The sequence below is a fragment of the Mobula hypostoma genome, unplaced genomic scaffold, assembly GCF_963921235.1.
Source record: "Mobula hypostoma unplaced genomic scaffold, sMobHyp1.1 scaffold_61, whole genome shotgun sequence".
Classification (NCBI taxonomy): domain Eukaryota; kingdom Metazoa; phylum Chordata; class Chondrichthyes; order Myliobatiformes; family Myliobatidae; genus Mobula; species Mobula hypostoma.
Genome location: NW_026948178.1, coordinates 296,017 through 311,511, shown reverse-complemented (window position 1 = coordinate 311,511; position 15,495 = coordinate 296,017).

The following is a 15,495-nucleotide window of genomic DNA, read 5'->3' as shown; positions in this document are numbered from 1 at the left end:
CAGATTCGTCGCCGTCGTGCAAAACGTATTTCACAGCACAAACCTGCTGTTCCGTGATAAAGCCCATGGGTTTTGGGACCGCCTGCTAACGTAGACCATTGAAACATAGCAAGAGAAAAATAATGTTAACGAAGACGAAGTCTTGCTCTAAGTAACATCTGGAATTCGATTGTACAAAAAGCGGGACAGCAGAAAACTGATTGGATCAGGAATAACCAAGAAGAAGTAAAAGTTCTGTTGTGCTTTCTCGCATTTATATTCGCACGATAGGACCAGAACTGTCCTCTGAGATGGTGACACACAGGAATTTAAAGTTACTGACCTTCTGCACCTCTGATCCTCCGATGAGCATTGGCCTATGGACCTCCGGCTTCTCTCTCCTGAAGTCAACAGCACGTTTCCAGATTTTATTGATATTGAGTGACAGGTTGCTATTTTTAAAGCACTCAACCAAATTTCCAACTTCTCTCCTGGATGCTAATTTATCTCCACGTTGGATACAGTCTACAACAGTGGTCTCAACAGCAAACCTGTATATGATGTTAGAGCTGTCCGTATCCACACAGCCATACGTACACGGTAAGTAGAGCAGGGGGATGAGATGCCCATCCCTGAAGTGATCCTGTGCTGGTGGAGATAACAATAATCGCCTTGAGGTCGTCCATTACTTTACAGGATGAATATGCTGAAAAGTGAAGGAAACTTGACCCACTTTTATCCACTCTGATTCACAGGTGTCTCCAAACGAAATTATAATCCCTGCCTGTTCCCGGGTACTGGGGTAATAGGGTAGGCAAAGGATGCTGGGATAGTGAGTGACGTCCACATACGATGAATGAAGGAAGAAGCTGCTTCTTTCCAACTCGGTACCTGAAACTTGGCAAATGATTTAACATGGATATCTGGAGTATTCTCAATCCCTTATCTGCTCTTAGTTTATCAGAATGCCAAACCACAATTTTAATGCATCTTTCATCGAAAGCGAGCCCTTCTTTCGCCAGAGTCGCTTCTCCAATTCTTCTGCACTAACCACTCGCCTGTGTTCTGATTAAACCAATTTCCAATATCTATACTTTTAATTTGTTTTTTGATCGGACGACATCTGTTATTCATACTTTTCTATCAGTTGAAATTTAATCATTACACTGATGGCTTTCTTGATCATAAACTTAACCGTTTCTCAGGGGTCACTGCCACGATGGGGGGCATTGATTGCGCACTCAGATGTATTACACAGACACTGGGAACAGGATTTGACTCGAGCAGGGACGTGACAGGATACAGACAAAGAGCAGGGACAAGACCGCAGACTTGGGCTAGGACATGGACAAGACAGGGAACCAGGGCAAGGAACTACGCACAAGGATCCTAGGCTTGGGCTCGAAGCCAGAGACTGGACAAGTCCCAGAACCTGGGTCTTGCCTCGGGTGCGGGCCCCCAGAACCAGGCAAGGACATGACGTCACTACAGGACAGGTCGTGGCTGGGGTCTAGAGGTTTGGGGCGGCAGACTGGGGTCTTGGTCTTGAAGCCGGAGTCTTGGTCAGGCTTGAGTCTGGGGTCTAGTTCTTCAGATTTGACGCTGTGGTCTTGGTCTTGAGGCTTGAGACTTGAGTCTTGGTTTTCAGGCTTGAGGCTGGGGTCTTGACCAGGTTTGAGGCTTGTGTCTTGGTTTTCAGGCTTCAGGCTGGGGTCTTGGTCTACAGGCTTGAGGCTGGGGCTTTGGTCTGCAGACTTGAGGCTGGGATCTTGGACTTCAGGCTTGAGGTTGGGATATTGGTCTGCAGGCTTCAGGCTGGGGTTTGGTCTTCAGGCTTGAGGCTGGGGTCTTGTTCTTCAGGCTAGAGGCTGGGGTCCTGGGGCTTGAACTTGGAGACGGGGTAGGGTTTTGAGACTTGAGCTTGGAGATAGGCTGGGGTCTTGGGTCTTGAGGCCGCAGGCTGGGGTCGTGGGTCTTGAGACCTCACGCTGGGGTCTTGGGTCTTGGGGCCACTGGCTCTGGACTTGGGTCTTAAGAGCGGAACATGTATTTGACAACAATGACGCTCTGTTTTTGACACTCCCTCTAGTGGAAGCAATTTAGCATCGCACATAGGGCAGTGGAGTGCATAATCAGAATCAGAATCGGGTGTATGATCACCTGCATGTGATGTGAAATGTGTTAACTTAGCAGCAGAGACTTTGTTCATCGAAAAACGTAACACCCGCCCCCCCCATGACGTAGCAGAATGAAGCCGCGCGCCCTCCTGTTCGGAAGCTGAAATTCATTTGCCATTAAGACCAATATGTCGGTCACTATATCTGCAGACTTGAGGCTGGGATCTTGGACTTCAGGCTTGAGGTTGGGATATTGGTCTGCAGGCTTCAGGCTGGGGTTTGGTCTTCAGGCTTGAGGCTGGGGTCTTGTTTGGTCCAGAGAGCGCCAACTGGTATGACAGGAATGCAGTAAAATGGATTAATTCCATTCCTCTTTCACGTCTATTTACAGAGCCCGTGTCTTGTGTCCGTGTAATCAGCAAGAATTTAAGTCACGTGGAAAGCAACAGTAAGGTTGAATTTACTAGTGACAAACAAGGGAACATTTCAAAGAAGGACATGAACAAACTCAGCCAGGATAAGGACAGAATATCTCAGTCTTCAGAAAAAGTTAATCTGAACATAGCCCGTCTTCACAGAACTGAAACAAGAAGGAATAAATGTCCCGTTAGCGATGATTATACCAGCACCATCGCAGGGATCTACCTGCAGGTAAACTGTAAGTTTGCATGTAGCTGATTACATCAAATTAAATTCGGTATAACTGACAACAGAAACAACATACTATCTCGATTTCTGTTGAAGATGGGCGAGACAACATCATGATTCAGCCTTAGGGTCCAATTGCGGCAGATATCGTTACAAGTCTGAAATTAGTTTGTTCCGCCCAGTCAATTCCCAGTGCTGACTATAGATGGCGCAATGGGACACATCATGTGCAGACGGGACAGGGCGACACCACCGATTTAGAAAACAACGTTGATTATGGAAAGTATACTTGTCGGGTTGACAACAAATTAACCGGGAAACACAACAGCATTTCTGTAAAGATCACTGTACAGGGCAAGTAAAAGTTTCTGTCGATATTACACTTCAATCGGCCGGTTCAACTTCAGCGCAATTTTATTTTGCAAATTTCACGCTGTTCTATTCTGTCTACTTTAGTCATCAAGGAAAAAAAAATGTTTGTCAGGGACAGGCAAGATGGAGCAGAGTTATAGATATACTCGAGGTCCGGAAGGGTTTACAAGGGGTTATTGATAATTTCGTGGCCTAATGTAGAAGGAGTGAATTTTAGAAAACCTAGCACATTTATTTTTCAACATAGTTCCCTCCGACAGTTACACACATAGTCCAGCCATCGTGGAACACACGGTTCTTAGACCTGCAGGAGGTGCCCACAGCATGGGTAATTGATAAGTTCGTGGCCTGTGGTAGAAGGAGATAAGTTATACAGCTCTCGCTATATGTACATGCAGGTCAACTCTTTGAGTGATCGTGCAGGAAGTTTGAAGCTAATATCTCCTTCTACCTTCGGTCACGAACTTCTCTATCACCCCTCGGATTTATGTCAAATGGCAGGATTTATTTATAAGTCAAATTTTCGGAGATGCTTATTTGACGCTCCAGCGAATAATGACCCAGTATTGCCAGAGCATTTTTACCTCTTCATTTAAAATAATGGAGGACGGTGGAAATACGGCTGTATTCACTTTTGAGGCAAGGGCAGGATTCAGGGAAGAACGTGGTTAGAGGATAACAGACCGATCCATGATAATGAGAGAATATCTCTGTCTTCAGATAAAGCTAATCAAATCAAGATATCCGGGGAGATATAGTGTGAAGTTCTACTTTACTTTTTTTTTCCCCCACTCCTTTGCTGCTTGTGGATGGGACAGAATTGCAAGATTGAATCGGTTGTGTTTGGGAAATTATGTTCATATTTTAGGAATCATCTATTCAGGATGGAAATTGAGGGGGGATCACTGGGAGGGAATTAAAGAGGAGACGAATACTGCTCGAAAGGTCGGGGTGGTGAGTTGGGGCGGGATCGGCAGTGATGGGGAACCGGGACAGAAGTGTCTGGGGTAGATCCTTGTGAATGGCTGGGGAGTTTCGAGGAGCAAAGTGGTTCCTTGTGTTGTTATCTCCGTGTGTACATCCGGCATCAGATTTTGTGGACACTGAGGGTATAAAACAAGGCTTGGGACAGGGTCTCTGATCTGACAAAAGAGGATTAAGCGCGCCACAGCTTGACATTCCCGGGATGCTTTTCCATTGTATTTTTTTTTCCTTATAATTAAGGGTTCGTTGAATTGAACTCAGGAAGAGTTTGTTACACAATACCAGTTTGCTCAGAAACAATGTTATTTACAACAAAGGATGGAGCCCTATTGCGTCTGCAGAAATCAGATGCACAGCAATCGTATTAACCCTTTCTAAGCGCCCAGAGAGATAGAGAGAGGGCGGAGAGCGAGATTGAACACGGGACTCTACAGCTGCGCCACTGCAGAACACATTGGCCTCTGATCTCCTGTCAGTGCTTTGTTTCCGAGTGTCATTTCTTCCTCGACTGGGCACAAATTACTGTAAGGACACGCCGGTTCAGGCAGCAGCTGCGGAGAGAGACGCGGTCTGCGTTTCGGGTCCGAGATCCCGGATGAAGGTACCGGGATCCAAACCATCAACTGGTTCTCCCAGCCAGACGTTGGGCAGTGCTCTACGTGTACTTTAACACAGCCAAACTGTGCAGTCCTTTTTCCCAGCCGCCTTCTGCAACATCTGCAATGTCTTTGATGCTCGTTTGGCTGCTGAGTCCTGTATTGGGGACCCTGTTGAACGGCGGAGGAGAAACTAGTTTTGACACTAGGCACCAGACACTGGAAAACTGCAGCACAAAACAGGCCCTTCGGCCCTCGATGTTGTGTCGACCCATATATTACTTTTAAAAAGTACTAAACCCGGGGTACCCCGTAACCCTCTATTTTTCTTTAATCCATGTTCCTGTCCAAAAGGCTCTTAAATACCCCCAATGTTTCAGCTTCCATCACCATCCCTGGCAAGTCGTTCCCGGCACCCACAGCCCACTGTATAAGATCTTTCCCCTAAACCTCCCTGCCTTAACTTTGTACATATGCCCTCTGCTGTTTGCTATTCGTCTCCTGGGAAACAGGTACTGAGTATCCACTCTATCTATCCCTCTCATAATCTTTTAGACATTTATCAAGTCCTCTCTCATCCTTCTACGCTCCAAAGAGACAAGTCCCAGCTCTGCTAACCTTGCCTCACAAGACTTGTTTTCCAATCCAGCAAATATCCTGGTAAATCTTCTCTGCACCCGCTCCATAGCTTCCACATCCTTCCTATAATGAGGTGACCACAACCGAACACAATACTCTAAGTGTGGTCTCACCAGAGATTTGCAGAGTTGCAACATGATCTCTCCACTCTTGAACTCAATCCCCCTATTAATGAAGCTAGCATCGCATAGGCCTTCTTAACTATCCTATCAAACTGCGCAGCGACTTTGAGGAATGTATGGATTTGAACCCCAAGGTCCCTCTGTTCATCCACACTTTTAAGTAGCCGACCATGAACCGTGTACTCAGCCTTCTGGTTTGTACTTCCAAAATGCATCACCTGACACTTATCCGGATGTGAACTGCATTTGCCACTTTTTTGCCCAACTCTGCCCCCTCTCTATATCCTCTTGTAACCTTCGACAATCTACAGCTCGTTCCACAACTCCTCCAGTCTTCATGTCATCCGCAAACTTACATCCAGGTCATTTATAAAAATCACAGAGAGGAAAGATAAAGTGCTCGTCAGCTAGGTTTGTACAAGGGTTTAGTTACAGCTGAAGTCACTATCTCTGGGGTGTGAGTTTGACCTGCTTTCCCTCCCCCAACATTTTTGTTCTGGTTTCTTGTCTTTTCTTTTCTAGTCTCGGTGAAGGGCTCTGGACTGCAACATTGTCCTTCCATATATGCTGCAAATCTTGTTGAGTCCCTCTAGCATTGTGTGTTCGTTACTGCTGCGGAGAGCTGGGCGTGTGAAAACAACTCTCAGGTAATTTAAACAGATCTGCTCGACAATTTACAACGATCGTGGAGGAATTTCAACTCGCATCACTCAATAGCTGCAACCCACCCAGGTCCCTGATAGTGTTTAACTCTTCAGAGGCAACAGCATGTTGGAGTTTGTCGCTCTGAAACTTTGGTCACAGTTCACCCATGTGTGGGGCCGATGCCGTACAGTTCCCGAGTACACCCCGAGGTGTGTGTGTGTGGAGAAGAGCGGGTTACAGGAAACTGCTGGGGGATGGGTGGTGAGGTCTGTGGTTTAGTTTTCATTACAGACCCATTGACAGATTCAACGCTTAAGGGTGGTTTGAGAAGGGTTGGATGTGGTGTGAATGCTACAATTAGTAAAACCTCAGGTCCTGATGGAAAAATAAGCTGTTATTTACTTGGATATTTAAATCACCCTGTATTTTGTCCGCCATGAACTATCCTGTGCAGTAGAGGGAGAGAAGCATCAGAAAGTGGGTTCTGTTCTGTATTATTTATTGTTTAATTGAACCGTTGAAGAACTATGAGGAAGTCATTCCCACAGTTTCCCTTTTCTCTCTTATCTATTGTTAACAGACAGTGTGGAGTTGGTCACCGCTGCAGAACAAACTGCTGCAGTTGCCGTTCTTCACCAGCGACACCTAGTGGTCGATGTGTGCAACGTTTACAGAATTGCACCATCTTTACTCACCAGGGTGATTTCGCTCGCCCCTCCTGAACTCTCACTCCCCACCCGGCATCTCCTACTCTCTGAAGCCGAAGGGAAAAAAATGAAAACGAAGAGCCCCACCACCCTCTGGTGCTTGCTCTCCGAAATCTGTCCACTGTGCTTTCACACTGATGGGTTCCGAAGCCGGGAACTCCCCACCTGACAGTACTTTGCGAGAAACTTTCCCAATCAAAGTCTGACAGTTTAATGAGGACGCCCACCACAAATTTATCCGTGAAGGGTCGGTCAAGGGAGGGGTGATTACTACCAGCCTCGCCAATAACGCCCAGACCCATCCCTTAAAAAATAAGGGATGATAATTACTGCACTTTGTTGAAAATATTCCGATGTAAATGGTTTTCCTGGCGACACTCTCTTGCTGAGATATATCCCAGAGGAGATCAAAGACTCTCTGTTTGTAATCAACTAGGTGTATAAATCAATTCGGTGTATAAGATGATGAGAGGCATTGATCGTGTGGATAGTCAGAGGCTTTTCCCCAGGGCTGAAATGTTTGAGAGAAGAGGACACAGGTTTAAGGTGCTGTGGAGCAGGTACAGAGGAGATGTCAGTGGTAAGTTTTCTTCATGCAGAGAGTGCGTGGAATGGGCTGCCAGCAACGGTGGTGGAGGCGGATACAAAAGGGTCTTTTAAGAGACTTTATGATAGGTAAATGGAGCTCAGAAAAATAGTGGGCTATGTGTAAGCCTAGTAATTTCTCAGGTAGGGGCATGTTTGGGACAACACTGTGGGCCGAAGGGCCTGTATTGTGCTGTAGGTTTTCTATGTTTCTCTGTTTCTAACACACACTGATATTTCTAAAACCAGGCAACTTTCCACAGCACAAGACAATCAGCAGCTCACCCCTTCCTGCTGAATATCCCAACTCCTGACGGATCCTTCTAAACGCTGACGACCAGGACGGGGTGCTGGGATCCTGTCTAGGATCGGAATCATGTTTACTGTCACGGACTTATGCCATTAAATTGGCTGTTCTGTGGTTGAAATACAGAGTAACGCAGAACAGAAATCTGTGAGGCACGAAAAGAAGCAAAGAATAAATAAGCGAGACCAAACATTCATGGGTTCACAGAACATTTAAAATCTGTTAGTGTAGGACAGGAAGCTGTTCAGAGAGCACCGAGTTCATGTCTGCAGCGGCACATGTCCTCTCCATGAGGGTAACAATGAGAAGAACGCATGCGGTGGATTGTGCGCCTTCTTAAGAGTGGATACTGCCTTCTTGAGCCATTGCCCTTTGACCCCCTCACTTGTCACCCATGGTTCCTTTATCTTCCTCAGGGACAAATTTATCACAAACATCCTGCAAATGATCAGTAAACATCGACCACGTGTCCATAGTACATTTCCCTGCGAAAACATAACCCCAATTCACACACGCTCTACTTCCAGTATTATAACCTCATAGTTCGCCGTTCCCCAATTAAAGATTTTCGTGTCCTCTCTGATTCAATCCTTTGCCATGATACTGTTAAAGGCCTGGGCGCGGTGCTGACTGTCCCCCAGATGCTCAGCCACTGAGAGATCTTTGACCTGACCCGGTTCGTTACCTAATCCTAGATCTATTATGGCATTACCCCGAGTCGGCTTGTCAAAATATTGTGACAGGATTCCGTCCTGGACACACTTTACAAACTCTGCCCCATCTAAACCCTTGAACTAATCTGTCTCACAATCTGATCCTCTGTATCTCTGCTGCTACCAAGGGGCCTATAGAATACCCCCAATAGAGTAACTGCTCCCTTCCTGTTCCTGACTTCCACCCATACTGACTCAAAAGAGGATCCTGCTACATTACCCACCCTTTCTGTAGCTGTAATAGTATCCCTGATCAGTAATGCCACCCCTCCCCCCCCCCCCTTTTCCGCCCTCTCTATCCCTTTTAAAGCACTGAAATCCAGATCTCTGTAATGGCCACTGCATCATAATTCCATGTATCGCAGGCTGTCAGTTCATCGGCTTTGTTTCTGATGCTTCTTGCATTGAAGTACACGCACTTTAGCGCTTCAACCTGACGGCCATTAAACCATTCATTCAGGCAGAATGAGACAGAAGATGAGATCTGGAGCTGATTAGCTGAATGGTGGGTCAAGCGGCAAAATTCTTGTTGCCATGCCGTCGCCAGATCGTCCTGAATTAATTGAAATATAATAACGTTCATTCGGATCCTGTGGCTTATCGTTACAAAATAGGCTCTGGTCCTAAATCATGTCGGGTTCACACACAATGGAAGAAAGAAAGAAGCAGTGGTAATCGGGACTGAGGAAGAAGAAGAAGATCGGCGGTGGTGGGGGGAGGGAGAACAAGGTTAATATATGCAGCACCAGAGGTCTCTCCAAGCTGCTGCTCAGGTTGACTCTGTGGTTAAGAAGGCATATGATGTGTTGGCCCTCATCAACCGTGGGATTGAGTTTGAGAGCGGACAGGTAGTGTTGCAGCTATATAGGATCCCGGTCAGACCCCACTTGCAGTACTGTGCTCAGTTATGGTCGCCTCACTACAGGAGAGATGTGGAAACTATTGAAAGGGTGCAGAGGAGATTTACGAGGATGTTGCCTGGATTGGTGAGCATGACTTATGAGAATAGGTTGAGTGAACTCGGACTTTACTCCTTGGAGTGACAGAGGATGAGGGGTGACCTGATAGGGGTGTACAAGATGGTGAGAGGCATTGATCGTGTGGATAGTCGGAGGACTTTTCCCAGGGATGAAATGGCTAACACGAGAGGGCAGAGTTTTAAGGTGATTGGAAGTTGGTACAGAGCAGATGTCCGGGGTAAATTATGTTTACGATGAGCGTGGTGAGTGCGTGGAATGGACTGTAGGTCGAGGCAGATAAGGTAGAGACCCCTGGACAGGTACCCATGGAGATTAGGAAAATGGGTAATCCTAGTTTGTTTCTAGAATAAGCACATGATCGGCACATCTTTGTGCGCAGACGGGCCTGTATTGTGCTGTAGGATTTTTCAGTCTCTACAAGATCGGCGGTGCTGGAGGGAGGGAGGGAAAGCTAGATTCGTATCTGTTGCACAAGGAGCCTAAAGAGTGAAAGATCCAGCAAATGATGCGATTAATCATTCAACCACAGCATGTCACCTCCCAGAATTCACAGAGTCTGAGAAATGTAAGGAACGAGGCGATTAAAACCACTTTTGCCCCCAAGTCAATGTCTGGACTCTGCCGAGAGACGGTAGTCTTCACCGCCACTCATTGCCTTCTTGAAGGATGAAAGAGACATGACACCGTTTACTTTTCAAAACTTTTTCATGCTGAATGAAGCTTCACCCCATTCCCAGGGTGCCTCCCGGAATCACTGCCATTGCCAAGTGGCCACATTGTTGGTGACCCTGCTGCTTCACGGGGGTCGGACTGGATTCAGTCACTGCTCGGCAGATGGGTTTGATCAACAATCCGGTCAGCACTGAAGTCCCTATCACTGACCTTACAGTTTGACCGACTGGCCCTCCTCTCGCATTCTTGTTCCAGCTTCTTGGCTCCTTCCATAGAAACCATGGAAACCATAGAAAAACTACAGCACAGAAACAGGCCTTTTGGCCCTTCTTGGCTGTGCCGAACCATTTTCTGCCTAGTCCCACTGACCTGCACACGGACCATATCCCTCCATACACCTCCCATCCATGTATCTGTCCAATTTATTCTTAAATGTTAAAAAAAAAACCCGCATTTACCACATCGCCCGGCAGCTCATTTCTTACTCCCACCACTCTCTGTGTGAAGAAGCCCTCCTAATGTTCCTTTAAACTTTTCCCCCCTCACCCTTAACCCATGTCCTCTGTTTTATTTTCTCCCCTTGCCTCAGAGGAGAAAGCCTGCTTGCATTCACTCTATCTCTACCCATCATAATTTTATATACCTCTTCCTTTCCACTCCTGGTGAAGGGTCTCGACCTGCAACGTTGATCTTCTACAGGTGTTGTTGAACCTACCCAGCTCCTCCAGTATTGAGTGTTTGCTCCCCCTGCGATGCCCTGGAAACTTGTTGGGGGGTGGGATGTGTGGCTCGTAGTTTATTTATTTTTTTACAGTCCCTTGGAACTGACTTAATGCTTGAGAGTGGGTGAGGAAGGGTTTGGCGAGGTGTGAGTACTATACGTACTACAGCCTTCAGTCCTGAAGGGGGAGAAAAAAACAAACTATAACTAACATCGATCTGTAAAACTGTTTGTATGTTTTTCAGCATGAACTGGCCTGTGGGGTGAGGGGATCGATGGAGGGGGAACTGAGTTGTTTTTGACAGCATTTCTGTTTGGATTGAACTGCTGAAGAAATATGGGAAGTGATTACCGCAGTTCCCCATTTCTCTCTTATCTATTGCTAGCAGACAGTGTAGCGTTAGACACTGCAACAGAACTAACGGATACAATAACAACATTAAAGTTCCCTGCCTCCACCACCGGTACTTAACAGCCGATGTGTGCACAGTCTATAGAATGCAGTGCAGTTACTCACCAGGACTATTATACGTGAACCTACGACCACCACTCCCACCACTACACCCACCGCCGCACCCCACCTCCCACCTCCTCCCTCGCACCCTCTCTATCGCTCTCGCCGTGAGGGCGAATGGCAGCAATAAGATGAACGAATAGCGCCACCCGCTTATCCCGCCACTCGGAAATCTGCCTGTCCTGCCTACATCACAGTGCGGGTCCGATTCCCGGAACCCGCTACCTGACAGCACTTTGGAACCACCTTCCCCAGACAGGGTCTGACAGTTCAAGGAGGGAACCCACCAGTAACACCTCAGTGAGGGGTTTTGGTAAGGGAGGAGTGATAAATTCCAGCCTTGCCAACAGCACCCAGATTCATCCCTTAAAATATTAATGAACAATCCCCACAACGCTCCGGTGAAAATATTCCCCTGGGAATTGTTTTCCATACAACCATTTTACTAGATAGCAATTACAGCACGGAAACGGGCCATCTCGGGCCTTCTAGTTCGTGCCGAACTCTTATTCTCACCTAGTCCTACCGACCTGCACTCAGCCCATAACGCTCCATTCCTTTCCAGTCCATATAGCTGTCTAATTTTACTTTAAATGACAATATCTAAACTGCCTCTACCTCTTCTACTGGAATCTCGTTCCACACAACTACCACTCTCTGAGTAAAGAAGTTCCCCCACGTGTTACCCCTCTACTTTTGCACCCTAAAACTCAATTCATGTCCTCTTGTTTGAATCTCTCCCACTCTCAATGGAAAAAGCCTATCCACGTCAACTCTATCTATCCACCTGATAAATTTAGATACCTCTATCAAGTCCCCCCTCAACTTTCTCGGCTCTAAAGAATAAATACCCAACTTGCTCAATCTTTCTCTGTAAATTAGGTGCTGAAATCCAGGTAACATCTGGTAAATCTTCTCTGTACTCTCTCTATTTTGTTGACATCTTTCCTGCACTTCGGTGAACAGAACTGTACACAGTACTCCAAATTTGGCCTTTCCAATGCCTTGTACAATTTTAACATTACATTCCTGGTGACCATATCTCGCTGAGGTATGTCTCAGTGGAGAGACTATGTTCTTTCTGTAATCTATCAACACACATTGATATTGGACAAGTCAACCAACCTCCCTTACCACCCGATCCCGAGAAGCTCAATCCTTCCTGCTGAATCTGTCTGCTCCTTGTTTTTAAAATGCCCTCCCTGGTACATCTATAGATTTCTCTCTACAATCATTGGTGACGTACCACGTACTCTGATAGTTTAAGGAGAGAGCCCACCAGAAACACCTCAGTAACATTTTGGTAAGGGAGCGGTGATAAATTCCTGCCTTGCCAACAACACACAGATTCATCCCTTAAAATACTCAGCAACAATCCCAACCACTCTTTCCTAACACCCGGTTAAATATCTCAATTGCTATGTTTTTATTTTCTGTCATCCTCTGTAATTACATTAATGTGCTGGACACAGATTAGATACTCTGAAATGTTGACAGCCAACAGCATGAAGCTGATCACGTTTGCATTGCTGACCCATCATTAAGGGCTGATGCATTCCACCACCAACCACTCTCTGAGTAAAAAACCTTCCTCTAATATCACCGTTCAACTTCCCACCCCTTACCTTAAAGCCATGTTCTCTTGTATAGAGCAGTGGTGCCCTGGGGAAGAGGCGCTGGCTATCCACTGTGTCTATTCCTCTTATTACCTTGTACACCTCTATCATGTCTCCTCTCATCCTCCTTCTCTCCAAACAGTAAATCCCTAGCTCCCTTGATCTTTGATCATAATGCATGCTTTCTAAACCAGGCAGCATCTGGTAAATATCCTCTGTACCCTTTCCAGTGCTTCGACATCCTTCCCATAGTGAGGTGACCAGAATTGGGAACAGTACTCCAAGAGTCTTCCTAGTCTGGAAGATGAATAATGGAATGGTCGGGGAGGGGTGAGTTGGCAGGGGATAGAGGGTGATAGGGAATTGGGAGTGAAGTGTTTGGGACATATTGTACTGAACGGTTCGGCATGTTAGAGGACCGGAGAATTGTTTAATGTTGTTTTCCCCTGTGCTCATCAGATAACAAGTGGTGCGGACGGTATAAGGATGAAACAAAGTTTCAGACAGGATCTCTAACCTGACAACATAGGTCAAGCTCGTCAAAGGCTGACATTCGTGAGATGTTTTTTTTTTCTCCTGTTTTTCTTAGAATTGAGCTCGGGAAGTATGTGTTACACAACGCCAGTTTGTTCGGAACCAACTTTGTTTACAACAAAGGAAGCAGCCGATTGCAATCTGCAGAAAGTAGATCGACAGAAAGTTAACTCTTTATAAACAGCAACAGAGAGACAGAGAAGGTGGGGAGCGTGATTGAACATGGGTCACCGCTGGTGCGTCAGAACAGACCACGTCCATCTCAGATCTCCTATCGCCTCTTTTTTTTTTTTTTGGAGTGTCATCTTCTTCTTATAAGTACGCCTTCTAATCCTGAGGGTGTGTCTTCTGGTCTTAGATTCCCCGACCATAAGAAACAGCCTCTCCACATCAACTCTCTCTGTGTCCTCTGGTCCTGGATTCCCCCACTATAGGAAACATCCTCTCCACATCCACTCTCTATGTGTCAACTGGTCCTGGATTCCCCCACTATGGAAAACATCCTCTCCACATCCAATCTCTCAAGACCGTTCACCATTCGACAGGTTTTATTGAGGTCACCCCTCATTCTCCTGAACTCTCTGTATACAGGGCCAGAGCCATTGAAAGCTCTTCATCGGACAAGCCATTCTATCCTGGAATGACTTCCACACAACTGCTTTGAACTCTTCATCAGTTTCAGCTCATCGTTTGTCAGACAAACGGCTCAGACCTGCTTACAATGCCGCAATTTAGCTGTCACCAGAGCATTGTCCTCTTGAAATGAATTCCAACACCTCATTTACCTTCGCAATCAGAGATTGATCCTGCAAGTCAACCTTTAGCGAACCCTGCACAGGGAATCTCAAGTCCCTTTGTACCCCAGTTTTTGTCTTGTTTTTTTTTTCATTTAGAAAATGGTCAACCTTCCATTTCATCCCCCAAAGCGCATTTTCAACACTTCCGAAAGTACATTAAATGTGCCTTTTTTACCCAAACTCCCAATCTGTCTGAGTCCTTCTTTAGCCTCTCTAATTTGATGTCTCTTCATCTCTCCTCAAATCGTCTGCAAACCTTACAACAAAGCCATCACTACCACCATCCCGCTCATTGACATCTGACGGAAAAGAACCTTTCCCAACACAGACCCTGTGAAACACCACTCGTCACCGTTTGCCAGTCAGAAAAGGCTTCCTTTATTCCCACCCTTCGTCTCCTTCCCGGGCTACGTGTTCCCGTTCTGTGAAATCGCCAAGCTGCCTGCATTATTTCCGGATTTCCTGGAGCTGCTTCGGCGACGTGTGCTTTCGGGGTGAGGCTGTGGGTGTGACCCGATTCCGCGCCGATTTTGCCGACTGAAGCATCTGGAGAGACTGAACGTCGAGTTAGCAGGCGCTGTGCGAGCTACCGGAGGCCTCTCTCTCTCTCGATGATGGCAGAGAGTCCACTGGTCCCGGAGTCAGGGCAGCTCGAATAGACTCAGGTTATCAAATCATTTTGATGTAACTGACTGGAATTCAAAGCGATCTGCGTGGGATTCAGGGGTACGCGCAAGAAGAAAATTATATTCAGGTGGAGAGCGGCAAGGTGAATTGTTGAAATCCATCAGTGAGTGAAGACAACACAGTCAACTTGAATACTATGGGTTATTGACTGCAGGAGTCCATACTGATATAATTTGATTCATGTTATCCAAATGAAAGAAAAAAAAATACCGGAAGCACAACGTGGGGGGCGGGTGGTAAATACGAGAGGGATTGGTGACCAGGTGAGAGAAGGAAAAGTGAAATCCAGATTTGTATGAAATACTGAGAGTGGTCGGTGCCTTGAACGCACTGTCAGGGGAAGCAGAGAATCGCAGCTTAAGTGTCATTTGGGCACTTACGCGGGGAATGGAGGGGTGCTGATCTCATATTGGCACATGTATTGTTCTAATCTCACAAGATGGTTTTCGTTGGCCGAACTGCCAGTTCCTATTCACGTCTGTTCCCCCTAACCCCCCGCCACCCTCCAGTCACCTTGAGCTGTACGAACCAAAGAGCAAAGAAAGAAGTTTGAATCCATA